This window comes from Balearica regulorum, chromosome 7 (genome assembly GCF_011004875.1).
Source record: "Balearica regulorum gibbericeps isolate bBalReg1 chromosome 7, bBalReg1.pri, whole genome shotgun sequence".
Classification (NCBI taxonomy): domain Eukaryota; kingdom Metazoa; phylum Chordata; class Aves; order Gruiformes; family Gruidae; genus Balearica; species Balearica regulorum.
In genome coordinates, this window is record NC_046190.1 from 34,058,292 (window position 1) to 34,084,074 (window position 25,783).

A 25,783-nucleotide genomic window follows, 5' to 3' on the forward strand; every position below is an offset into this window, starting at 1 on the left:
CCTTAACCTCCCCAGGTCTCAATTCTGCCTTTGAACTAACTTGGCAAATTTAACGTCCTTCAACTACGAGGAAGGGTTCAATGAAAGACTGACGCTAATAAAATGTAATGTATCTCCTGGCTAATTTCGCCTAAGGAATACTACTATGAGTTGTCTTTGTTGGTTAATTTTAAAAGCTTTCTCAAGAACGGCGTAAATTGTGTCTGATTTCCAGCCTTTACAGGGACAATCAAGTCACTCGACTTCTCTCAATGGGAGCTTTGTCTGAATGGCAGCAGGATCTGGTGCAGGGCAAGATGGAAATGCAGTTAGTGCTTAGTCTTCAGGAAGATGTTGACAGATGAAACTCAAATGTTTCTGGTCCCTTTTCAGATATTCTTGCTGTGGTGCTTCGCATGTGCTTTGTGCCTTTGATCCCCGTTTGGCTGATTATACCAGACTCCGAGGGTTAGACCGTCCAACTCACACTGACGTCAATGAGCCTCACACGCAAAAAGTCCTTCTGATTCCTGTGGTTCCTATAAACCACCTGGTTTCATATGACGGACAGATTGCTGGTGTAAATTGCCAAAGCCCCACTCACACCAAGAGAGGAGCTGCACCTCACATGCACATGACACGTCTGACTGGGTGTAGCACTGACTGAGGAGGTTCAGAGCTGAAGGGCAGAACTTCTCTTTTATTCCCGATTTATTTGAAACCAGCCCACTTTGGATTTATTGCATTTGCTCTTTTAACAAGGTGCTAGCTGACATTGCACTGGGTATATTTTCCTGCAGTCATTCTCTACCACAAGTACCTGAGACAGGAGCTGTAGAAATGAAATTGTCCTTGCCTCCGTAGCTGAGCCTGAGAGTGGCTGAGGAAGAAAAGGCAGCTCATCATCTGCGGAGCTGGCAATGCAATTTAACCAGCTTAACATCACACATTTGAATAAACTCTCCAAGGGGTTACTATGCTTTTGTAGCAAAATTCGACTGACCTCATATGCTAACAGCAATGATGCTAGCAGACCTGCTTGGGAAACGCACCCTGCCACTTCCACTGTGCACCCCGCTGCTTTTGGGAATGTTAAGGTAGCCCCAGCTCAGCAGGTGCCCTCAGGAATGGGGACTCAGCTGGGAGTAGGGACTTGTTCCTGGACAGGAAGTGAGTGACCTTGTCCTCTGACAACGGCAAGGGACATCTGTCCTAAGTCTGGACTAGATTCAGGTTGGGGCCGGTGGGATTTTTTAACCTTTCACAGAAGAGAGAAGTTCTTCTCTCCAAAGCTGGATTTCAGAGTTTCTTATATTTGCCCCTTTCCACTGGAGGTAGAGAGATTTGTCATGTTCTCACAGGAGGAAGCGCTGGTTTACTAACACCTTTTGTTTTGCCAGGGGTGTCTGCTAGATTCCCAGGCTGCAGGCAAAAACCAATTCCCTTAAATCTACCCTGCCTGCCCCTCACAGGCCTGATACAGGCGCTGTGACTGTACTGGCCAGCCACTGAAACCTGGTACCCAGCCAGGGAAACCTGCTGTAAACATGAACTTACAGAAAACAGCTGCCTGGCTGCTGGAATGCTAGGGGAAGGGGATGGTTAGAGAGCAGAGGAGAAGGCATCCCAGTCTGCCCTTAATTACTGTACCTTGAAACCACACTCTGCAGTTTTCAGCCAAGGCTGCATGTTGTCTTAGGATGAATGCCTGTAAATTTGAAATAAGTAAATGACTTTATTGTGAGGATTTGGCTCAGGAGAGCCTTAGCAGCATCCTGAAGGGTTATTTAAATGTCAATAACATTTTCTAATTCGGGCTATAGGAATTAAACAAACCCGTGTGGAATCAGCAAGTTACTAGTTTAAGTTTGCACGGCTGTAAACAAGTACGTGTGACACACAAAACTTCCAGTCAAATAAAAGCAACAACAACCTCGTTTACCCAAAACCTATTCTCGTTATTAAATGTGCAGAACGCTTCCTGGATATTCCCGTACACCGTTTCTAACACATGTATTAAATCTGTCTTCCTACCTCTGCTCAGCCCTTGGTTCCTCACGTACCACCCGAGAGAATGGATGTTCCCCGCGGGCGGTGGGAGGAGAGCGGGGAGCGTGTGCGGGCTCCACTGCCCTCTCCTGGGGGAAGGCGCTGCCGGGAGCCGGCGAGGACTCGGCAGCTGAGCAAAAAGCGGTGCGCTGGGCTGAGTTCTGCGGGTGTTTCACCATGTAACAGCGCCCCTAAAGCTTTACATCACAGGCGCGCTACCTATAGAGAGACCGAAGTATAGTCCTGTTCAGTCAGAGATGCCGGCCAGGGCAGCAGGGCTGCCTGATGGCTGTCCCACAGGCTGTGACCCCTGTAGCCTCCCCAAAGGTGTCAGGATGGAGACCACCTACCCCAGAGAGCTGCTGGGAGCAAGCCACAGAGGGGGCATCCCTACTGAAAGGCTAATATAGCAGCTCTGGCACGATCCTTGGTGCAGGAAGAAAAATAAAAATAAAAAAATTGCTTCTCATAACAGGGAAAATTTCTCAGATACACATATCGTTCATGAGACAAGACTCTCAAAATAATGACGACTTTGTTTCTGAATAGCGATAGTCTGACTGCTAAGCTCTACTTTCCAGTCCTTTCTTCCAAAACTAGTTTCACTTACCCTTGTATTTCCTGCTCTAACATGCCTCCCGTGCTGTGTGTAAATACTGCCCTGTGCCATGGCCGCACCAGGCCTTTAGTCCAGAGAGAGACTAATGGAGCACATCCCTTAACGATGCAAGTGGCCTCCTTCCTTGAAGGACTGAAATAAAACAAGTATAGAAAGTGTCACATTTTCAGTTCTCCTGTTGGTCCCATTCCCCAGTGTTTGAGAAGTTAGAAAGCTTGTCAGAAGACTTTTTTCCACTATTTATAGGAAACAGTGCCTTCAGATCTGGGTACGGCTTTTTATCCTCAGCTGAGGAGTAAGGTCATGTATGACATTGCTTTTCAGCAGACCAGGAAGGAAAGCAAAACTCTGGCACCATTTTCCAAGCAGTCTTCTGAGAAGAGAAGCAGAAGAGCTCTGGGGGGTGTTTCTCAGAAACTTCCCACCCCTCCAGGGAAGCTGGAGCCAGTCACAGGATTTCTAGATTGCCAAGGACTCGTTTGCGTTTGCCCCGTCTATGTGCCACTTCTCAGAACCTGTTTCCATTTATGTCTCATTTTTCTGTGCTTTGGTCTTAAACCAGTCTGCCTTGAGCCTCAGAAACCCTCAGCTCTTTACTCTGGGTAAGTCAGTCTGAGCATGGTTCTGCCTTTTCCTTAGTTTTTATTGTCATTTATTTTCTGCTCCTGAGGCCATGTCTACATGCTCCAGTCTCACCAGAAGACCATCCTGACTGTGAACCCCTGAGGAGAAGGGTGTTCAGGTTCATTTTCAGCAAAGGGACCCAATGGATGGCTTTCTGTCAGGAACTGCCAGCAAAGTTTATTGGAGCAGAGATTTTTTTTTTTTTTTTTTTTTTTAAATCCCACAAGAGATTAAAATAAGTAACATGTTTTACTTTAAAATTTCTAGGGCCAGATCTTCAAGCGGTGTAAATTAGCTTAAGTTTTCTGATGCTATAACCCTTACAATCTGAGTGAAAGTCAAAATTGGACATGATTTTATTTAAGGTTTGTTTACTTTTCAAGGCTGAAACTCAAACTTCTCCTGAGGGTGGGCATGGTCCTTTTCACTCAGTATTTGGGCTGCTTCCACCTGTTCTGCGGGAGTTTGTTTCTATCTTTGATTTGTTTTCTCTGCTGCGATGCACTATCCTTGTTCTTTCACCTCCCCTCTCATTCACCTCTCTCTCTCTCTCTATTCTCTATTGTCCAACATTTTCAGCTCTCTCTCCTCTCTTCCCCCTCCTGCCTTTCCTCTTCCTTGGTAGTTCCTTTTCCTTCCCCCTTATCTCAGCAATTGCTGCCAACAGCTATATTTGGAATAGAGTGGGAACAAGCTATTCTTGTGACTTTGCTTTGAAATAACTGAGAGGAGCAGATGATTTTCTTTGAACAAATAGAGGATACATCGAGGAGAAGGGAGGCTAGTAGAGTCAAAATGACATTGTTAGGGAATACCTGCCCAGCAGGTTCATCTTTCCCAACTCTCAGGATAACTTAACCAGCTATTAGTTCCTGGTTGCTCTGGTTTAGCTTTAAGTCCTCCTTTTGTGCAAAATTCCTCTCTCCAGGTTAGTAACCTGAGGTCCTAACAAGGCTTAGCTCATCACCACAGTGTCTGGGCACTCACACATCAAGGGGAATGACTGCCACCTAAAAGCTCAGGTGCCAGAATTAGCTGAAACAGGATGTATACTTGTCGAACGCTTGAACTCAAAGCCATTGTATCTTCTGGTGTAGTCACAGGATACTGTTATAGAGTCCCACTTGTACGGGCTAGCACAGAAATATGCTGGGAGGAACAATTTCCTATCCAGCAACATGATTTCTTCATGTCCTCTCACATTAACTCCTTCTCGTCGCCACCTGTTCCTCATCACCCCTGCCATAATGTAAGTAGTACATTAACAAAGCCAGTGAGAAACAGAGCTACATGAACAGGGCAGCACGGAATGTATTTCTCCCGAGCCCCCCTATTTCTGTGTTTATACGATTAACTCCCACATTGGCAAACCAAACAAGAAATGAGGCCAAATGAGAAATTCAGCATCACTGCTTAGCATTTTGTGCCTTTGCCAGAAGAAGACCCAAGTCTATGTGCCTGCTCCCGAGTAAAGCCGGTTCTATTAAAACCGTACTGCTGTATGCATGTTTGTGTGTGAAACGGCTTCATACAAGGAAAGATACATGACATTATACACGGAAAGATGCGGGCACAAGATGTTTCCTTACAAGTTAAACATTCAAAGGAGGGATGGCTGCTAAATGTTAGACGAGAAGCTAGAAGGAAATGATTCTTCCATCCATTGATGACTTCCTGGGATTTTATAAAGTAGCTAACACAAATGGTCATGCTGACATGGGCTTCCACAGTTGTGTTTGCAATAACTGTTAATACCTTCAGTTTGCCAACAGAATACACGTTAATAACAATATCTTAGGAGGGCAAGGCTGACCGAGCTCGAATGTTTTTCTGTCAGAAAAACATCTAACAGAAAACCAGATCAGTCTTCAAGCAAACACATTCTTTTCCATGTCCACACTACTACTACTGCCACCACACTGCAGATCTTGAATGTGCCGTATCAAATGGAAGCTAAGCAAAGGGAAAAAGGAATGATCCAGGCTAAGAAGTGACATCTACTTTCAGCACCACTAATCCCCAACAGAGACTGCCAAGTGTCTCTTTGGGCTTCTGTCCCTTAAAACTGAGTACAAGGGAATTTGGTGTATGCTGCAGACATAATGATATAATAACATTTCATACTGAATTAAACGCAAGTGCAATAGCTGAGCATTTTTCATCAGTATCAGATGAGTTTTCGCAATTTTGTGCTTCCACAGAAAGTGAATATATTTTATTTATGTGTTCCCAACCTCATGTCAACAGCAAATGAACTTTGATGTATTTGGAGAACACTGTTAAATCCATGGTGAACTCAGAGAGGATTTAGCCCTCCTCTGTTCCATCCTCACCATGCTGGCAACTTGCAGCTTTCATCTCAGCCTTCTCAACTCCATATGCTCAGTACAGCTGAATAACACAACTGCAAAGAGCATCTGAAAAATAACCTTTATGTTTAAGGCTCCCAGGGCACTACGTGGGGCACAGACCTGGGCCAGTTTGCTGAAGAGGGAGCTAGCCCACAGCTGTATGGGCACAAAAGAGTCTGCATTTACTGGCCCAGGGACCAGAAACTGCTTCTCAGACTCTGAGGAGTGCTGATGTGCCTTTGCTTTTTATTATTGAGCAAATGTAGATGTGACTAAGGCTTGGCTGCAACTAACCCATAACTAAACCCCACTGAGATTCGCAAAGTAGGCTTTTCCCAACCTCCTTGGTCTGGACCAGCTGAGATGATCAGCATTTTCTGAGTCTTTCTACCACCACTCAGAATGGGAGGGAATTTTTATACCCAGCATTAGAGTCCTTGCCCACAGTGTGCAGCACACTGGATTCAGCTCTTTTTCTGCCTAAAGGCAGCTGAGCCCATTTCTTCCACCTTGCAGGATGGCGCCCAAAACCATGTTTCAGAGTCACTCTGGGGCTTGCCTGTGTCTTTCTGGCTCCACAGCAGAGGTCAGGGTACCTGCCTGGAGAAGAGCCGAGATCCAGTAGGAAGATGCAGCGGATGTCCCAATTTCCACACTCGGGCAGGTCATGAGGAGCTGACAAGGTATGCGTCTGGAGGAGAGTTAATGAGAAAACTCTAAGTGCTGTGTTACAAGTATCAATTTGCAGTTACATGCACAACCCGTAAGTACTTTCCAAGGAGGGATACTCACTGTTGCAATAACCCACAAAGAACATGGGAAGAAAAGGTGTGAAGAAAGAGCAGCACCAAACAGATGATGTTTTTCACTTTTATCCATAAGAAATAGCAAAGAACAGGAAGTATTCACCCTGTGATGTACAACACACCTTCCTTAAAGCTAGGCTGAATTATCAACATGTCATAAACCTCATCCTGTGATTCAGGACAGCACTTGTGCTGGAGCACACTAAAAACACCAGGTCTGCAGCACACCTGGAGAGGCTGACCAGGGCTGCCATGGACTTTGCAGGCCGAGAAGCACACTCATAACACAATTTAAATTTGACAACGTGTCTAAAAACACACACAATGTCAGAGAAGGAATGAAATGTTGCTTCCCTCTCGCCCCCCCAACCTCATTACAGGCTAAGGAAAAATAATGTATGGAGAATAATACTTTACCATCTAAAGAGTTTTTCTGGTTTCTAAATCTAGTGAAGAGTCATTGTATATTTTGACAGAAAAATGAATCAAAATAATAAAGTGAATACAAAATTATATTGCTGTCAATAATTTAATTTACACAAAATAGCACTGTGACATGGTAATTGTTATATATGATGCAGCATTCAGTATAATATTTGGAGAATGCATTATAGAAAGTCAACATTTAACTACTAAAATCAACTTACATAATCAAAGCTGTCAGGGAATCTTTACAGTTTTATATTAATTTGAATGTAATTTACTATAGAGGTGTCATTCTTAGAGGTGCTTACAATAGTTAATGATCTCTGCATTTCCATTATAAAATCCTATTTTCAAAGGTTTATAACTTGGTCTTAAGAACTCTCAGCCCTCCGGCACATTTTCCTTTTCCTTATAAAAACTACGTTAGACGTTTTAAAGTTTTCTCTCAGAGCAGAAAGTGTGGTTACTTTCAAAATTCATTTTGAGGATTTGCTAATTTGCTGCTTGCTACCCAGGGATCTCAGAAAAACAAAGGTTATTGACAGTAGAAGACATTATAGTTATATTCTTTTCTTCCACTTTCCTGAGTATTTTACCCCTTGGACCATTTTTTTTTTGCTGAAGCGTCTAAGCATCTTCCAATATTGCATCCAAACCTTCTCTGCATCATTCCTCCTCTCCTTCCTATGTTGCTGCCATTAAATGTTCTTCCAGGTCCTTCTCCTCATCTCAGACTTTGACTCCCAGCTCTGTTCTGTGTCTTCTCACAGATGTCCACACCTACCTTGGCAATTCAACTCCATTAAGGGGCTCTCCTGGCTACACATTTCCTCAGCCTCATCCCTTTTTTCAAGCCGCAGCCCTAATTCACTTTTCCAACTCATTAGTAAGTCCAACAATTAGTTTTGCACTAGCAAGTACATTTGTTTCCCTGATCTTACAGGCTTGATTCATACCAGACATTACTCATCAACCCACCTAGACCTGATCTGTTTTTCAGTTTGCCAGCCAGAGGAACTACACAGCCCCAAGGCACTAAAGCTGTTTCTCCCCGCTGCCCCAGGCTTTCTGCCCAGGAGGTAGGACACTGCAAACCAATTGTCCACAAACATACAGGTCATGTCCAAAATCAGAATTTGAAAGGCAAATTGTCAACACAAAGCTATTATCCATAATAAAAGCAAAGCAAATAATTACCTTGCCTGCTTTGGTAGACCTGCTCCAGTTCATGGGTCTAGTTTTCCCAAATCCTGCTCAGATTCACTTTTTTCATCCATGTAAGTTAGCTGTCATTTAGGATCCTCTAGCCCCAAGCTTTCTGTAACCTCAGTGTTATTAGACCAGACATGGTTGAGCCAACACACACAACTGTATCCAAAATCTAAATCATCACTACCATGTAAACATCTAGATTTACATGGAAGTAGTTTTGTCACTTGTCCAGGATCTCCCTATTTTCTATGCGAGGAGAAAAGCTTTTTAAAGTATTTGTGCTGCTCTATTCTAGCCATTCTGTCTTTATATCGCCATTTTTGTTCAGTGTGAACACTTAGGCAAAACAATTCCTTCTCTTTTTTCCATCATTGCCATTTTCCTTGTTTGAAAGCATGAATGTATTACTTTCTACTAATTCAATGATGTCACAAATAAGAAGAGGATCTCCTTTCCCTTATGCGTACTGAAAACAGATCTGTAGTTTTGGACAAAAAAATCTGTTGCTTACAGCTGGAGCTGGAAAGAAAAACTATTTCATGGGCATGATGTTTTGATGATGGACTTGATTCAAGAAAAATGTGGTCATATTTAGACTGGATAGAACTGGTGACTGACTCAGCGACATGGCTTAACTCTGTAACCAGGGCAGATAACAATGAGAAAGACAACACTGGGAGAATTCTGTTTGATCCTTCAAGATTCATAATTTAGTGGTACAAAGGAACTCCAGAAATCACTTTTTTCCAAGTGGATATTCAGCTGGACACAAGCAGGATGAGTGTCTGAATAAATTATATTCTATAGAAACATTTGACACACTTCAGCTCTTTATTCTGGTTTTGGAAAAAAATACTAAAAGACTGGCTATAGCAAGGACTACTGGCTGAAAGTTTCCGGATGTTATTTCACCATTCTTTGTGTTGAGAAAGCAAAACTAGAAGATGAAACTTTAAAATTGCCAGAGAAGTCAGGGACTGTATGGATCTCTTTTCCCACAGAATGAACGGGACCTGACAGGCACAGGACCTTTGAGGAAGTTCTTCCAGACTGGATGACGATTCTTGCATTTTCACTGTCGCTCACAGAAAAATCTACCAGACCAGTTTATCTCCATTCAATATTTTTTACTCCTTGAATCTCAGTGAAGAGGTTTTCCTCTGATGTAGGTAGTGCTGCCCGCTCTCCCGAGGTTGACGCCCACTTCATTCAAGTATTCCTAGTGCAGCAGGGATGTTAGTGGCTACTGGCTTGCAGCCAACATCCCACACATTTCCTCCACAGCAAAAATGCCTTAATTCTGACCCACTGCCTTTCAAGTAGATAGTGAAAAAAAATCAGTCACAAAGAGCTTTGCTTTTATCCGTATTTCTCCTTCAGAAAGATCTGAAAAAAACATCAGACATTGTCCTTTTCTTTTCCAAGGTCCACGGTCAGCAAGGGTGAGGCTTGGTGCCGTTGTTAGAGCTTGAGCCCAAAAAGAAGCTGAAGGCATTCAGACGGCAGTGCTTATAGATTTGGGTAAAGGGAGTTTATAAGCAGGGTAACTGCCGAGAGAGTGGACCACATTGCCTGCCATTGTGCCAGCAGCTGCATCCAGAGCCTTTCTTCCTCAGCAGCTCTTCTGCACACTATTCCTTCTGAATCAGTTCAGCCATCACCTAGGAGCTTGTGATTTTCAGGCAGGGCACTGAAAAAAAGATCAGAAGGGACAGTAACTTTTGGCTCCCAGCTGAAGTTTTCTACCCTCAGCACACATATAAAGAACACTGCTGATGTTACCTGATAACTGTGGGGCAGGTTGTTCCAAGCCCAGCATCTGAACAGGCAAGAAGAAAACGTACATGCTTACAAACTGGGCACGTTACAGGCCTGGCTACCACTAATAAATTTGAGTTGGGACAAATTATGCGACACACATGCATTCTTATACCCAAAAAAGCCAAACACATACATGTTTTTAAGACCAGTGCACGGAAAAAAGGATGCAGTGGAACAAAGCTGTCCATTTCATTACTTCATTGCACATAGCCCTAAGGGAACACAGCACAGACAAATAGGTCTTATATTTGTCAAGCTAGCCAAGCAGAGGTGAGTAGAGGTGCAGTGATGTTCACAGGGGAATGTGTGCCCAGAATTACAATCTGATATACCAGGAGGACTAGAATCAGAAGCCAGGGAGAAGAAAGGGGTTGCAAACTATTCAGTTGATTTCCAGCAGTGCTGTCAGGATGAAAGAAAGATAAACTACTCATCCAAGTTAACAAGTTATCTGGTCAGAAATATTTGAGGGAAGAGGTTAAGAAATAAACATAAATCAAGAAGCTATAGGGAAAGAAAACCCCAGTTCAACAACAATCTGGGAAAAATCACCAAGTGCAAGGCAGATGGCCAAATCTTGTGATACAGATGGAAAGATAGTCTCCTTCATTCAGAAGAACAAGAAAGTCTGGATGACTAGAAATAACAAATACAATGAAAACAGAAAGAAAGGAATTAAAGAAACCATTACGCTGACCTTGCATAAATAAAGTTTCAAAGATTGCACACATGCTAATCTGAGGAGCAGGATGACTAGAAGTTTGGGAGACAATTAAAAAATTTCACTACTTGATACCAGGAATAAATGTAGAATCTGAATAGAGATCAGGTGTATTTCGTACTGTTCCAGCTGATTATGATCTTGGAAAAATTACATGGAAACTGATGTTGCAATATACTGAATTTAAGGAGAATTGCAAAAGGTACAGATGAACTCAAGGAACAAAACTAAAATAGTAAAAAGAACATAGGTTAAAATACAAGCTGCAGAAAACTGACAGCAGGCATGATTTCAGAAAAAAAAAAAAGAGGATAGGTAAATTGGATAAAACAGAGGAAAAGGCTGGCACCCATCATCGCCATGACACTTGCCTTATATCTCACTTCCAAGCGCAGAGTCCAATTTGGGAGAAGGCAAGAAGCAGAATATTCTCTTTATAGGGAAAAAAAGGCTTCTTTCTTTTGCAAGTTCCTGTGTCAGTAGCCATTTTATGGGGCTGCCAATCATGGCAAATCAACTGAAAAGCCAGATCATTTTCTAAAGCATCTACCTTCCCAGAGAAAGATTTTAAAGTTGACTGTGTACAATCCAGCTGCTGCTTTTAATCTTTCCCTGACAACAGTAGTTGTTTTATTACTTTGACAGTCATTTCTAGCCCATGAATAGTACCACAGTCCTTGTAAGATAGGAAAATTCTTTTGATCTACAATTTCATAAGGTTTAGCAATGGACAAAGGATTTTTCCGGTATACTTGATCACACACTTGTTGAAGTTTAGGCTTAAAGCCAATAAAAAAGCACTGAACTACCCATTTGGAGAAACACAAAAATCCTTTTTGATGAATAATGACTGCTAGAAAAAAAAAATTAAATTTATTATAAAAATGCTACCTATCAATAGAAAATTAAGAACAAGGTTACTCCTGAAATAACATTGATATATTGCCAAAATCACTTCTAACTTTCACACTGTTTTATTATAATATTATCTAGAGAATAGAAAATACGGATGCAAGATAGGCATTGTATATAAGCACAAAAAAGGAAGGCACTTCAAGCTGTCTGCAATAACTAAGAGAAACTGGGAGAAGACTCAGGCAGACGCAGAGCAGTTTTCCAGCATAATGGCTGGTTTTTTAATAATTGCCCAGAGACATCTCAATATTTTGTCAAGAGAATGCAATGAAACCAAAGGGCAGTGGTTTATCTGAAAATACTGAAATGAAATATTTGTGTTGTGAATGTTAGACTGTAGGAGTCAGGCTGGTATTTTTTATTTCTATTTGCTTTACAAGTAAGAGCTGTATGTTTTGTGCAGTCTGAAATACTGTATAAACTCTAAAATAAAATACATCTCCAAACCAGAATAAAAAGTCATTCATCAACCATTTCGAGTGAAAAAGTAATTGAAAGTTACCAAATCGGTAATTTTTATTAGTACAAGCTGCAGTACGTTGAGCACTTACACATATGTTTAACTTCACACACATGTGCATGCCATTTTCTTGTCCTATTCACACTGGAACCCATTCAATTTTTCCTTATGTATAAGGAATTAAAACAGAAGGCCTCTGTGATACTAAAGTGTCAGGACAATGTTTCTAGGGCAGCTATTGAATTAGCAGCTAGTCAGCTGAGTACACATCTCCCTATGGGGACTATTTAGATAAGGTGCTAAACTGAAGTCTAACTTCAAGTTCTTTCTAAAATAAAAGTGCAGCAGAGGCTGTGTATATATATACATGCATATATATATTAGTAACCGAACTGATGAAGCCTGGATTGAATTTCCTTTGAAAACTGTAAGTCCATCAGCATTGTCAATTTCCATAAAGATATTCTTTTTCTAAAAATCCACATCAAACTTTAAATTTAAACAGAGTAAAAAGAAACCATTCTCTTTTTTTGCTGGGTGCAGTTAGAAATCAGTCCTCTTGATACTTAAATGAGATTGGTCAGAAGGAAATTAAGAACAGGAGTTCCTCCCCTACCCCTTGTACCATTCAATTGTTCACATATCTGTAGTATTTTTAAACAAGCCTTTTTCAGAAGACAAAAAAATTTGATTTCATACCTTTGGCTAGACAGCTTTTGTTTATAATCTCTTGAAAGTTTCATAGAATTCCCCAAAATCACATTTTCTGGCAAAATACCAGCCTGACTCCTACAGTCTAACATTCACAACACAAATATTTCATCTCAGTATTTTCAGATAAACCACTGCCCTTTGGTTTCATTGCATTCTCTTGACAAAATATTGAGATATGTCTGTGCAATTATTAAAACAACAGAAGTCCTCCACAACCAGCCAAAACTGACCCCAGTATCACTGACCTCAAGAAATCAGCTCTCACTGCAAGCAGAGATCTTCACCTCTGTTTCTCCAGTTTTCCAGACCTCTAAATGAAAGACTCTTTAAAGTTTTAAAGGCTCATCTTTGGCCTAAATACTTAACAGTTATCTTTTCAGTCTCACTGTTTTGGGATAACGTACTTCTCTGAGCTCTGCAGATGCAAGACTTTTCTTTCCATTCTTTCCTTCCGATTAGGAAGATACAGAGGAAATAATTTGGCCTCTGTTGTTTGCTAATTATGTTCAGAAGTTCCTACAGAACATTAACCTCTTGCAGCAGACCATGCCTGGACTTATGACCTGCCCAGCATTTGCCCACTCATCCCTGTTAACAGAGTTATGCCCTGCCCTTATCAACTTTGAGACCTTGGTCCACTAACGAGGGAAAGATGGACTTACTGCAGGAAACGTGGCCCTGTGTTTCTGCATCCTTCCTGCCACATCTTGCAAAGTGCTTAAGACAATACCTTGTGCAACAAAAATGAATGAAAATTTGAGAGCACAAGCAGAGTTGTGCACTGGTAATCCATGCAAACTGCAGTTCATGTAGGTGTCCTTTTCTCCGAGTACTTTAAGTATCTGAAAAGAGGGCTGGCTCCAAACCCTACTGAAGCCGGGAGCAATTGCCCCCCTGCAAAGTAAGATGCAGCCATTGACTGTTCCCAGAACAGCAATGCCTGGGAAGTTTCGGCTCACCCAGACTGCTACGGTGCAGCTGACAAGCAGATCAGGGCACGTACAAGGCAGCAGCTCTACAAGGCCTGCAGGAACTTTGGGTGAATAGGACTGGTTAAGATTCACGGGCAGACACTACCCCACCAGGGCCATTCTGTTGTCATGTTTATTTAACTGATTATTTACGCCTGCAAAAGCATCAACTTCTCAACAAATTATTCATCAAAAGATTAGCTCCATGCTTTATGATTTCCAACACTGACTTTCAGGATATTCCATCTAATAAATCTGAAGTAGGTATGAATATGGCTTTATACCAAGCTCATTAATTATGCACCAAGCTACACAGTGTTAGAAGTACACACAATAGTGGGAACTCATGGAAGATAAGTCTGCAAAAGGGAACGATTATTATCTACATTATTTTACTTTTAGCTTCACCCGTTTTGGATGTTTTGGCTAAAAACGTATTAATAATTTCCAAGTTGTGATTGACTGATTTAGCATATGATACCTCTACATGATATTTCAATATTCTACACACTGTGCCTAAGAACAATCAGACTAAAGCCTTTCTAGTGCAGTGTTCTGTCTCTGTTCATTTGTAAAATACAGCTATTCCTCCATCATTCTGTGTAGGACCAGAGAAACAATACAGACCTTTTCACCTTGGAAGGGGAAGAAAGACAGAAAGAAGAAAGGAAAGCTGCCTTCTCAATAGGGAATGAAGGGCTCAATCTCTTGGCATCAACACACTGACTCAGATGATCTCTTGTAGACAGAGACAAATGTTGTCTTCTGAATTACAGTCCCATTTGAAGCTTTTCTGCATAGCGGAGCAAATCATAAATATAAGGCCCTCATTAGCAGACAAAGCTTTCCCAGGGACAGAATAGTGACTAGGAAATTGTTTGACTCCTGGACACCCAGCATTTCAGCCATCAGCCCCAAGACAAAAGGAAGGGAGAGGCCAAGAGATCTGGCACTAAACTGTGCTCATAATGGCTATCCTGCAAAACCTCTTCCACGCACTTGCAGGACAGTATCTGCTTTCATTTGGGCTCAAGCACCCTTACAACTCCTCACCTTCCTCCTTGATGTGACAGCGACTTCTCCAGTGATCACATTCCGACACCTCCTTCTGGGGAGGAAGGATGCTTGTTTTCTCCTGGCTTCATTTACCTTGTCTGAAGTATTAGCCAATATTCAGCACTGCCGTACCAAGGGGTCTGTTGCAAAATGCAGGTCAGTGTTCTCTCAGTTTCACAGTAACCTATGAAAGAAATTATGCTGATGTAAAATGAGAGTTTAAACAACCAAAGAAGGACTCCCATAGCTGATCACACCCTTGCACCTCATTTCTTTGTCATTCTCCCAGCAATTGGTCCTGGTCAGGATGTTGCAGCATCCTTCCAACAGCTGGCATGAGCAACGTCAATTCATCTTCCTGCCAGTTCCCATCTTCTCCCTCAAATTGGAAACTGCTTTGTATTACTGGAGACTAGGAAGCATCCTCCTCTAGTAAGAGATGCTGTATATATAAGAAAAAGGATGAAAAATCAAAAATTAGTCTGTAGTGTTTGTATAAGTTTTATATATATATATATATATTTGTATGGATCTACCTGTTATGCAAAATGTCTTACAAGTAACTAAGAGAGCATTTGGTTTGTGGTTTGGGGTAGGTGGTTTCACATACAAATACATGAGGCTGCATTACAGCTACAAATGTTTCTTTAGAACACATAACACTCTAACAGTATGAAAATATCTGTGCAAATCTTTTACAGGTCATGTTCTTAAGCCTTTCGTTAGTGTATTAGTGTTGCTAAACCAAACAGACTAAAGTAATATCATGTCTGTTAAAACTCATCAATTTTCTACGAACAGTTCTATAAACAGAGAAAATGTCTGTATCCCTAATAAACTGAGTATCAACATAAAACAAAACTAAGTGTTCAGAAAGTTTTCAACACAGTAATATTGTGATACATATTAAGACCTCTTATTGCTAACAAGCTTCCAAAGTTGGATATGTAGGGCTGCTGGATTTTTTTTTTTTCATCAATAAATTGTGGAGGAAATTGCAGAATTGATATTAATCTTGCCCCTTAACACTTCTTGCTGTGATATTTCCTCACAGTCTATTTAAATTTAATTTCATAAACACCCCTTGAAAGTAGAGATTTTAAGAAACCAAAATGACCCGAATCCACTGCATGGCACGGTGAAGTGGGCTATATTTAGCACCACCTTTGCCAAAAGGGAACACCTCAATAAATGCTCTGTGCGGCCATTTGTGACAGAGGGTTATGTGTCTGCCAACGCAACCTACATTTTTTATGCTAACAGTACAAGTCAGAATAACTATTATCTCTGCTCATGTGACAGACCTTTGATAAAGCAGAATTGGCCTGGTTGATTAGGAGTACATGTCAAACACAGATAATGGGGGAATCCCTTTCAGCAGCAGCACACAACCTCAGCAGCCATAATGAGACCAATTTAACGAGCCTTCTGTTTTACAAGAGATATTAATTGCGGTCCTGTCACATAAGATACAATTCAAGATAAAATACGTAAAAAGGAGGAAAATTGGATTTCATTCCATTTTTGTCACAATTATAAATTTTCTTGCAGGATCATGAATCTGCCTACTGCTGATCTAAATACTCTGGGTGGTGACACTCTGCCATAGAACAAGGTGCATTGTTATGAAGGCTGTTGAACACTAGAAGAATGTCAGGCTTTTCATTGCGTCTTTCTGCCATTATGATTTTTATTCTACTCTAGGAAATTTTTGTTTGTTTTGTAAAAACACAAGGCGGCGGCACTATTCCTGCGTATCCATCCACAAAGATGTTTCCTCATCTCTCACCAGTACGATCATGATCTTATAAATGCTTCTGCAAGTGCTCCATTTGATACTTATACAATGAGGCTCACAGACTTACAGTTAAACAGACATCCAAGTCCTCCACTGGGTTGGAGTACAAATTATCTTCATGAACTCCCAGTTCAGTGTTTCTATAATTATATCCTCATCTAATTACTCTTCATAATAGAATATGTGCTCTCTGTTTGCATATTATATAAACTTTGTATTGCCAAAGTGTGTGCTCTCAGGCAGGGCTCCTTCCATCGAGAGAGAGGGTGGACCTGCCAGATGACAGATGTTCCTGGCTGCTGCAAGGCAGCAAGGATGCTCTCCCAACACGCCTCACCGGTGTGTCAGAGCAGCTGGAGCTGATCACTTGTATGCGGCAGATGCTGAACAGTGGGTGCTGCCTGCCCCTGCGTGCAGCACTGAACAAGTCTCAGCCACCAAGTTGCACGTCTGCTTGTGTTGGGGATTTACCATTACAATTAATTCTAACAAATACATTGTTACTTCAGTGGACGTAGCGTGCTTCTCAACCAGATCTAGGTTGTCTTTTAACAGTGAGTACACTTGCAATGAAATGCAGTGGCTTCAAATCTCTGACTATAATATATTCAGCCCTAAATATTTCCAAATTATAGCAAAATGTGAGAAACTTAGTCCTTACTCCTAACCCAACCATCAGGTTAGAAGAGTTCAGTTTGCTTAAAGATACTGCAACATCAGCTTTGCAGACAGCTTTGTTGCTGAAGAGCTGAACCTTAAAGCTGTTCATAATCCTAAACCTCTTGTCCTGGCAATGCCAAGAACGCCAAAAACGTGACATGTACAACCTGTGAATGTAGCCAGTACCTTGGTCATCAAAAGGTTGATTTTATTTTATTTTTTTCTTCTCAGAAGGAAATGGGTAAAAAAAAGCAAAGATGGCCTAATTTTTCTACAAAATATGTTAATGGCATTCTTTTATTTTTCAGCAAGGAACAAGGACACCCACAAAGACAAATAGACTTTTGGGAATATTTAGATATTGTCTCAGACAGTTTAGGACATTGTAACAACAGAGTCTAAAGCTGTTTGCCTATGAGTGTCCAAGGTAAGCCCAGGCTCACCAGTAGAGTGGTTACCTTAAGGGACATCTCCAACTGACAGTGGTTCCTAAATCCTGTCCTCAAGAAATGACTCACGGCCACATTTGGCCCAAAGATGCAAATATGTACTAACCTGGATTCTCAGAAGTATCTTAGAGTCCTGATTTTTACTTTAAAAGTCTCAGCTAGACTTTATCTGCATTTTAGGAACCTCAATAACTTTACAAATCCTGTCCAAAGAGTTTAATTTGTTTCTGAAAAGAGGTGCTTTAAAAATTATAAATATGTAACTCACGGTAATAGAACCTCAGCACGTACTCGCATACCTGTTGGACCAGAAAGCAAGTCTGACACTGGAAAGAGCAGCTCTTTACTGCTCATATGGAAAAGCTGAGATCATTCCAGGTGACCCTGTGCAGAGATAAAAGGATCAACAGAGTTTTTCTAGGCAGTATTTGCTGATTGTATGAAAAAACCCAAAATACACAGGTGTGAGAATATTTGCTGGTAAAAATATTGAATAATCATTTCATGATTTTGGGGTGGTTTTTTTTTTTTTTTTTTTTTTAGTTTTCATTAATGGAAAATAATGATAAGGTAAGACAGTGTAATGTATCATTTCATACTCTGCACCCTGACTATCCTTTCTGAGATTGTTCATTTCATTTTTCTGAAAAGTGCCATGTACATATAAGCTACTTAATTAAATACAGGAAGTTATATTCTAGCAACCCCCTTTCACATTTTGAACATGAAAGAGTACACTAGAATATTGATAGCCCAATGCAATATTTTAATGTTGGAAAATAGATTAGTTTTCAGTAATTACAATGACTCATCAAGAAAGAGAAAAAAGAAAAGAATGAATATATTAACTCATTTTGATTATCTTTTGTACTGTCACATCATGAGCAAATAAGAGCCTCACGAATGTAAAAGCAGCATTTGCTCTCTCCTGCAGGGAGATCACTTACCCACTGAGTCAGGACGGACCCTTTTCTGTGACCTTTGTGAAAGTTGCCCCCACTCCCCCGCGGTTAACACGTTCTAAAGATCATCCTTTGTCTCAGTGCCTCTGGTCACATACTAGCAATGGACTCTGCTACACTGGAATTAATCAAACAAACTGCTCCAAGCTTTAATCTTTTATATAGCAGCCAGTGCAACACAGGGTGTCATCTCATGAGTCCCATATTTTTTACACATTCCACAGGAGAAATATATGTGTGACATATTACCTTCTCTGTGATGAACACACTAATTGATATTTTCCCCTTGTTCCATGATAGCTGCTTCCGAAACTAAGCACCTATGAGTAAATAATAGCAAGGACAGATCCGTCCTTGTACACTGAATTTCAATGACCATGATAAAACCTGGGAGTATCCAGAAAAGCCTTCCAGTATACAGGAAAACTAAATTTCCAAACCACCAATGCAAACCTGGGCAAAGAATGTGGGAAAGCATCAGATACACCCTAGCATTTTAGTATGGCTTTTCCAGGGCACCTGAAACTTCAGATGATCATGTACCTGACATCCCCTTGACCCTTCAGTTTGCTCTCCCTGCACGGCACCAGCTCTCTGGGACTCTACGAACAGCAAAAGCTCCCAGGAGCCCCTGACCCAAGGTGGCAGCTGCAACAGATGAAGACATCTAGTTATTGGTTTATACACCCCAGCCTTCCAGCAGACATCCCGAATCCACAGCTCAGGTCAAACCCTTCCTTCCTTGCTAAAGTTAAAGGTAATGGCTAATGTCCAGGCCAGCAGAGCAGGTCTGGTACCCTGAGGTATAAGATTTCACATGAGTTGGGGAGTGTGTGTGAAAAGTGTTGTCAGTTAGTCTCCTCTCGGCTACCATTAGAGGAAGGTGCTTGTTATTCCAGAGGAAATTAGAATACTTTAAGCTCACAAAGTATTTAAAATGCAACTACTTCAAAAAGACAGGCTACAACTGAAGTTTTCAGCAGTGGCTTTCAGAACCCCACCCTCAGCAAAGCAGAAAGAAAAGAAATGGGAGCTCAGCATTTCTCACAAAACAGGGCTGTGTAAAACCCCCAGGCCAAAAGTACTCTTCAGAGATCCTCGGAGAGCATAAAAGATCAAAACTTCAACCTCAGCCCTGTGTATCTGAATTGCTAATAGATGCTCAGTACTGTCTCCATCTGCAGCATCACACAATGAGGATTAGAGGTAATCATGTTTTTTAAGGAAAGGGAGAGTTTCACATTGCCAGAAGCATCTTCAAGACTCAAACTCAAAATTATGATATAACATTCTCTGTCTTGCCCTGCACAAGGTTTCCCAATCACCAGTTTATGAACAGCTGCACCAATACCGCACTGATCTTATGTGCTAAACAACAATGGGACATTGCAAAACTACAAAGGCTCGTCCTGTCCATTTAACCAACGTGTCACATGGAGACAAAGCATAATGTGGCCCTGTGAAAAGTCCACCCACAAACTTCATTTCACACTATAGAATGAGGCACTTGATTTCTCTGTCTTCCTCCTCTCACACGAGTTCACACGACAGCAACTTAAACATTTTGGAGACTGCAGAATACAGCCTTCCAAAAAGTCATCTGCTTAAAAAAAATAATTAAAAATATTTCAGTCTCCTTTGCTATTTCCTTCTTGTTCAAAACTGTTGTGCTCAGTTTGGCTTAAAATATCAATAAAACAATAAAACAGAGCAGTTGCTATCAAAGAGAAAAGCCATGTCATCTTATTAAGACCTAGCACTACGGAATTTGAATCCACAGCACTGTGAAGTGAATATAAAATGCTATTACTAGAAATGTATTTTTTTCATTATTGAAACATACTGCCTTAACTGCAAGAAAAAGTTTTTAAAACACTGCAGTATTTGTTATCAAGCAGGAGATATTTATAGTATCAATTTAACCGACAACAAAACATCCATTATACTGACACAGCAGTACCAAAAAGGACAACCCTCCCCTCCCCGCACACACATGTACACATACAAACACATACTCGTCTTACCGAAAGCTGTCAGAACAGCCACACAGCTCCAAAAGGAGGAGCTAAAAGAGGAACAAAACCAAATATTAACTGGCAGAAAAACTCCACAAGCATAGTGGTAGAAATTAGTGAAGACTGTAGTTAAGCAATCAAATATTCCTGGAAGAAGTCCTTTATATAAACAATTGAATCATTCCTGTTTGGTTTTATTCAGATGTTATAAGCCCCAAAATAACTCTTTTAAGCATTTAATTTTATCATTAATTTTCAGCATGTGGAACTACAACGAACTTGGAACAATTTCCTTAAATGAGGAAACAGCTGATGGCTCCGGTTTCCCAACACAGCTCATCCTGAGCCTTTCAGAGAATTCATTGACAAATTTCCCCACCAATGTCCCAATGCAGCAAAATCTCAGCACTGTAAGCCACCAGCATTTACATTTGGTTTTAACAGTCACGAAAACGTGGAAAATATCCTTTGCAAAGCAAAGGGAGGCCAATAGCTTTAATATAAAGTAGCATGTAAACAACTAATCAGATCCTGCAACACATTGAATATTTTCACCTTCCATAAACTCAAGGTGCTGGCAGGGTGGATCCAAGGGCACAGATTAGGACCTTTTGCCTGAATACAATTCTTCTGGATGTTACTCCAACAACAGTTATACCCAGACACATCTTTAGCTAAGCACAATCAGTACAAAATGTGGTATTTCCAGTAACAGTCTGAAGACAAGCAACATCAGTTAGCAGTCCTGCTAAGTCACCTGTATTGATGCTAAGGGCCCTGTTTTGGTCACTTAGTTAAAGCACAGGTGCTGCTGCTTTGATTTTATGAGGGTATTTGCCAGATTAAGGACTGCAGGAGTCAGTCATGCCAGTCCTCACAATCAGGAGAAAGAACCCATTTAAACAGTGTGGTTAAATGAGGCCTTTAAGACCCAACTCTCTGACATGCAGGTGAGCACAATGAAATTACAGTAACAAACCTTGCACAGATACAACTGGAGCAGGATATGGCCCTCAGAGTCAGCTGAAAGCTGCAGAGCACCAGATTGGAGATCTTCCAGACGGCACAGTCACACTGTCCTCTCAGAAAATTTTGAAGTTGCCAGGTGCAACTTCAAGCAGGTTCCTCAGCTGAAGTCATTGAACAAAACTGAAGGAATGAAAAACAACTTACATAGGTGCTTCTGAAAAACAACTTACGTAGCTTAATTTTTCAGAAGACCGATGGAAGCATGATAAATGACATTTCTGTTGCCGCCTTAGGAATTCTTTTGGGGAAAAACAAACAAACAAAAAACCACAAACCAAAAAAAATCCAACAGTGGTAAAATAAACCAACAAATTAACCACCATTGACTTACTTTCCTCATGATTATATGACTCACACAGTTCAAGAAGGGAAAGTGTTCCTCCATCACTGGGCTGTTAAGACACTATCTTGCAAATAAGAACTTTCCCTCTTTATTGTTATGGGTCTTGACATTGACATTGTTATGTTAATTTGCCAAATTCAGTCCCAGTATTTGCCTGAATGGAAGCAGCAAAGGCATATGACCATCAACCACAAGATAAGTCCATGAAACACAAAAGCTGCCCTTTTATGATCAGTGGTACTCCTTGTGCTTTTCTTCCTTTTAGCAAAACTAATGGTCAGATCCAGGAAAAATGCAGACTGGCTAAATTGTAAGTTATCTTCTTGTTTTAGAAAAAGAAGAGAAACCTTTGGGGGGAAAAAACGCCCACACCGAATCATTTGACAGATCATGTTTCTCAAAGAAAGCAAGCCAAAGTTTTGTAACAGCTGAAGTAAATTGGCAGATGATTTGACTGTAACAAAGACACCCCTCTAAGCATTTTGTGAGTTCAGAGATATACCTGCCGTTGCCTGACCCCTAGTTGGGAAGGGCTTTGAGGCAGGGGAGCAAAAGAACTGAGAGCAGCCTGTAAATGGGAGCCAACATCAATGCAAGGACTACGTGCTGCATACTGGTATCTGCAGAAGATGCATGGAAGCAGATTGAATGGGTACACAGACAGATCTGCCAAGCCAAGCATAGAAGAAAGAGAAAAATGTAAAAATCCAATATTGTATTTTGTATGGTTTTTACAAGTACCTTGCAGATGCAGGCCCTAAAAATGGGAAGAGGCTGATTGCTGTCTCACTTTGTAAACAGGAATTTTGGTATCCTTGCAAGACACTGGAGTGATCCAAAAACCTTGGGGAGGGCTGTCACCTACCTTGTTTTACCTCTGTCTTTCTCACATACACCCTCAGTCTCGTGCTGGGTTACAGCCAGCTGCTTATGTATCATGCTTGATTAGATATGTAAGAAAAGAGGACTTTGTTCCAAACACAGGAGGAGTCAGGCATGAAGCTGCAAGAGGTGGTTGCAGGGAATGAGCATGAAATACTCTGTGCTGGCTTGCCTCATCTCATGGGCCGCACTTTCTTTCAGATGCTGAATCCTGGTTTTTATTCCTACAGCTCAGGGCGCTGGTCTTCCTGCAGGAGTACGGCATCAGGCTGCTGCTCGCAGCCATCAGCAATCCCAGACCGCTGCTCTCAAGAACACGGTTGCTGCCCCACCTCCCTTCCTGGGGGAAGATACGTCTTTGCTACAGACAGATTGAATACTAAGAGCCAGAGAGCTAAACGATATATACATTTACACAAATTACATATTGTGTGAACGCAAAGCTTTGGTTCAATCAACAGCAGCAGCCTCAGAGGGAACCAGATGAGGACATGAATAGGTTGAAATTAATGACTCGCAGAGATACAGTAGAATTCAGCATTATGTTGCATCTCTGGCTAAGTTCACAGAGAAGTGTCTCAAGAAGATAACAAGCGTTTAAAAGTAAAATCAGCAGCAGCACACCAATGGGCAAGAAATTTGATTGTAACCTGTAAATTAACCATCAGAGGTCTTAGAAGGCCACTGATCGCAGGTAGACACTTAACAGAAATGTGATACTGTGCACCTGATATAAAAAAAAAAGCTCTCTTAATCTCTTCATTCACATGCATAAGTAATTCACACTGCATGGAAATGTCTTATCTCTAGTAAACAATTCATTTAAAATCATTTATGTACAGCAGAAAATGTTTTTTAATGGTATTTTTCTAAAGGTCAGATAGTGCAAAGACAAACAGATAAAAAGGAGACAAAAGCTTACCCAAGTGATAATTTGAGTCTCCTACTAATAGCTCATATAACATAATGGTGCTTAAAAAATAAGCATTACATAAGTGAGAAGGAATAAGTAGTATGGCAGGGTCAAGATCAAGACTCCGGAAATTCCCATCAAGGCAGTTCATCCCAAGTTTACTCTTGCATAAAACAGCATAAGAGAGCTTAGTCTTGGGTAGAATATACAGTATACAAGTATATCAAAGAATTATAACTTAAAAGTGTAATATTCTCTTTCCAGTACAGATGTGCTAAACCATAGATTTGGCTCCAGATCTGATTTTCATTCCCACCAGACTCTGGGAAAGGCCACATCCTATGTTTTGACCAGGTCATTTCAGGACAAAGTGAAAACTAGTTATAGAATCCACTTTCTAAAACCCTCAGTACCCAGAAGTCAGAGGAACTCTGAAGTTACAAGACTACCTCTATTCCACAGCTTGCCAGACAAGCTTGAATTCAACACTTGCTATCAGACCAGGACAAGTTGGTCCTTCTGTTTTTTTATGTAACAGTGCTTGATGTCACAGGTACACTTACACCTTAGACTGGCCACACTTCCCAAAAACATGTTTGCATTTCCCCTCCATCCCTAGACAGCATAAGCAAACGTACACAGAAGTACCAGGGCAAATTCAGCTTAGCAACATGAAAAGTAAAGTTATTTGCAAGCCACTAACAAGAAAAATATCACCCCCCTGGCCTTCCTAATGCCATGCTGCTGTATACCCACGCACATACATCCTAGAGAGTTTAAAATAAATTTAAGGCAAATTTTGCCTCTACTTTCTATTTGTTAGCATGTTTCTGACCTACACTACAGTGCCATTTATTCTAACAATCCAAGATGTTCTCTCTTTCGGGAGGAAACAGCAAGACATGCTAAATACAATGTACACTTACTAGCTGTGTAGTGGTTTCTCAAACAGCAATAACCATAATAGAGTTCTCAGATCTTCCTTCTCACTTCTCGTTTGACACTGTAACTGTCTCTACCATCTCAAGGCATTGTGGTGGATAAGAATCACAGCAAATAGCTCCTGTAATTATCAGCAGGTTTATGCATTCCCAGATACAGTTATCCCCCAGGTTTCCAAGAATATTCCTGAAAAGTTGAGTCTGAAAAACAAATAAAATATTTAATACCACAACACAGAATGCCAGTTGCCTCCTTGGAGCCTGGGCAGGCTCTAAACAGTAGAAGAATTTGTATTCCTGCTCAATAGTTCCCCTCAAGGGCAAAAGGCTCGAACATGCATCCGATGGTAGGAGCAGAAGATTTCTATATCCCCCCAGCTCTGAAGAGCCTCCTGCAAGAAGAGGGTCAATCTCATTTGGTAGCTTCCTTCCCCTGGTGCCATGCACTTTACCCGACACCGTGCAGACACCTTCCTGGAGACCTTTAGGAAGAACACTGATGCATCTATTATCCTGTTTGGGGAAGGGGAGGGGGGTTAAAGATGCATCATGGTCTACAGTTGCCATTCCCCTGGCGCACACGCTGCAATGTTTTGAGAGTCTGCCGAGTGAGCCAAGCCCACGAGGTTCCTAAGTTCCCACTAACATGGCCAGCCACACAAAGAAGCAGAAGAGATTTTTCTGGAGAGCTGCATGCAAGGCAGCATCTCAGCAGGCAGATTTATCACACTCACTCTCCCCTTGCAATGAGCATCCAGACAACAGTGGTGCGAGACAGGCAATCTGGCTGTGGGGATGAGGCTTGAGTAGTCTGCAGGACATAGATTAGTTGAGCCTGGGCCTGCTGATGAAAGGTATTTCCCAGTCTGGTTCGTGGCCCCTAGCAGCCTGAGGAACAACTTGACGACACCGTGTCTCTGTCCAAAATGACATCAGAGTTGGTGCAGATATGTGGTGTGGCAAAATAACATTGTATTCTTCCCTCCTTACAAACTGTGAGTAGCTGAACTGCTCAAGTTACCCCTTCCAGCCTTCAGAGCAATCCATCAAATGAGGAACTTGTAGAT

At 41.3% G+C, this 25,783-nt stretch overlaps 1 long non-coding RNA gene across 2 annotated transcripts; it reads right to left on the bottom strand.

Moving 5' to 3' along the window:
• Positions 1 to 5,938: 5,938 nt before the first annotated feature.
• LOC142602644 (uncharacterized) lies at positions 5,939 to 25,782 on the bottom strand. 2 transcript variants are annotated; one of them, XR_012836402.1, is made up of 10 exons: positions 25,451 to 25,782; positions 24,689 to 24,917; positions 21,588 to 21,733; positions 20,618 to 20,658; positions 19,137 to 19,241; positions 17,931 to 18,015; positions 14,990 to 15,166; positions 14,722 to 14,908; positions 8,052 to 9,756; positions 5,939 to 6,313 (listed from the first exon to the last, which is right to left on the bottom strand). It is a non-coding gene; the product is annotated as an uncharacterized LOC142602644 (long non-coding RNA). The 2 variants fall into 2 exon arrangements; XR_012836401.1 differs by lacking the exon at positions 5,939 to 6,313 and having other exon boundaries at positions 6,962 to 9,756.
• Position 25,783: the final 1 nt, after the last annotated feature.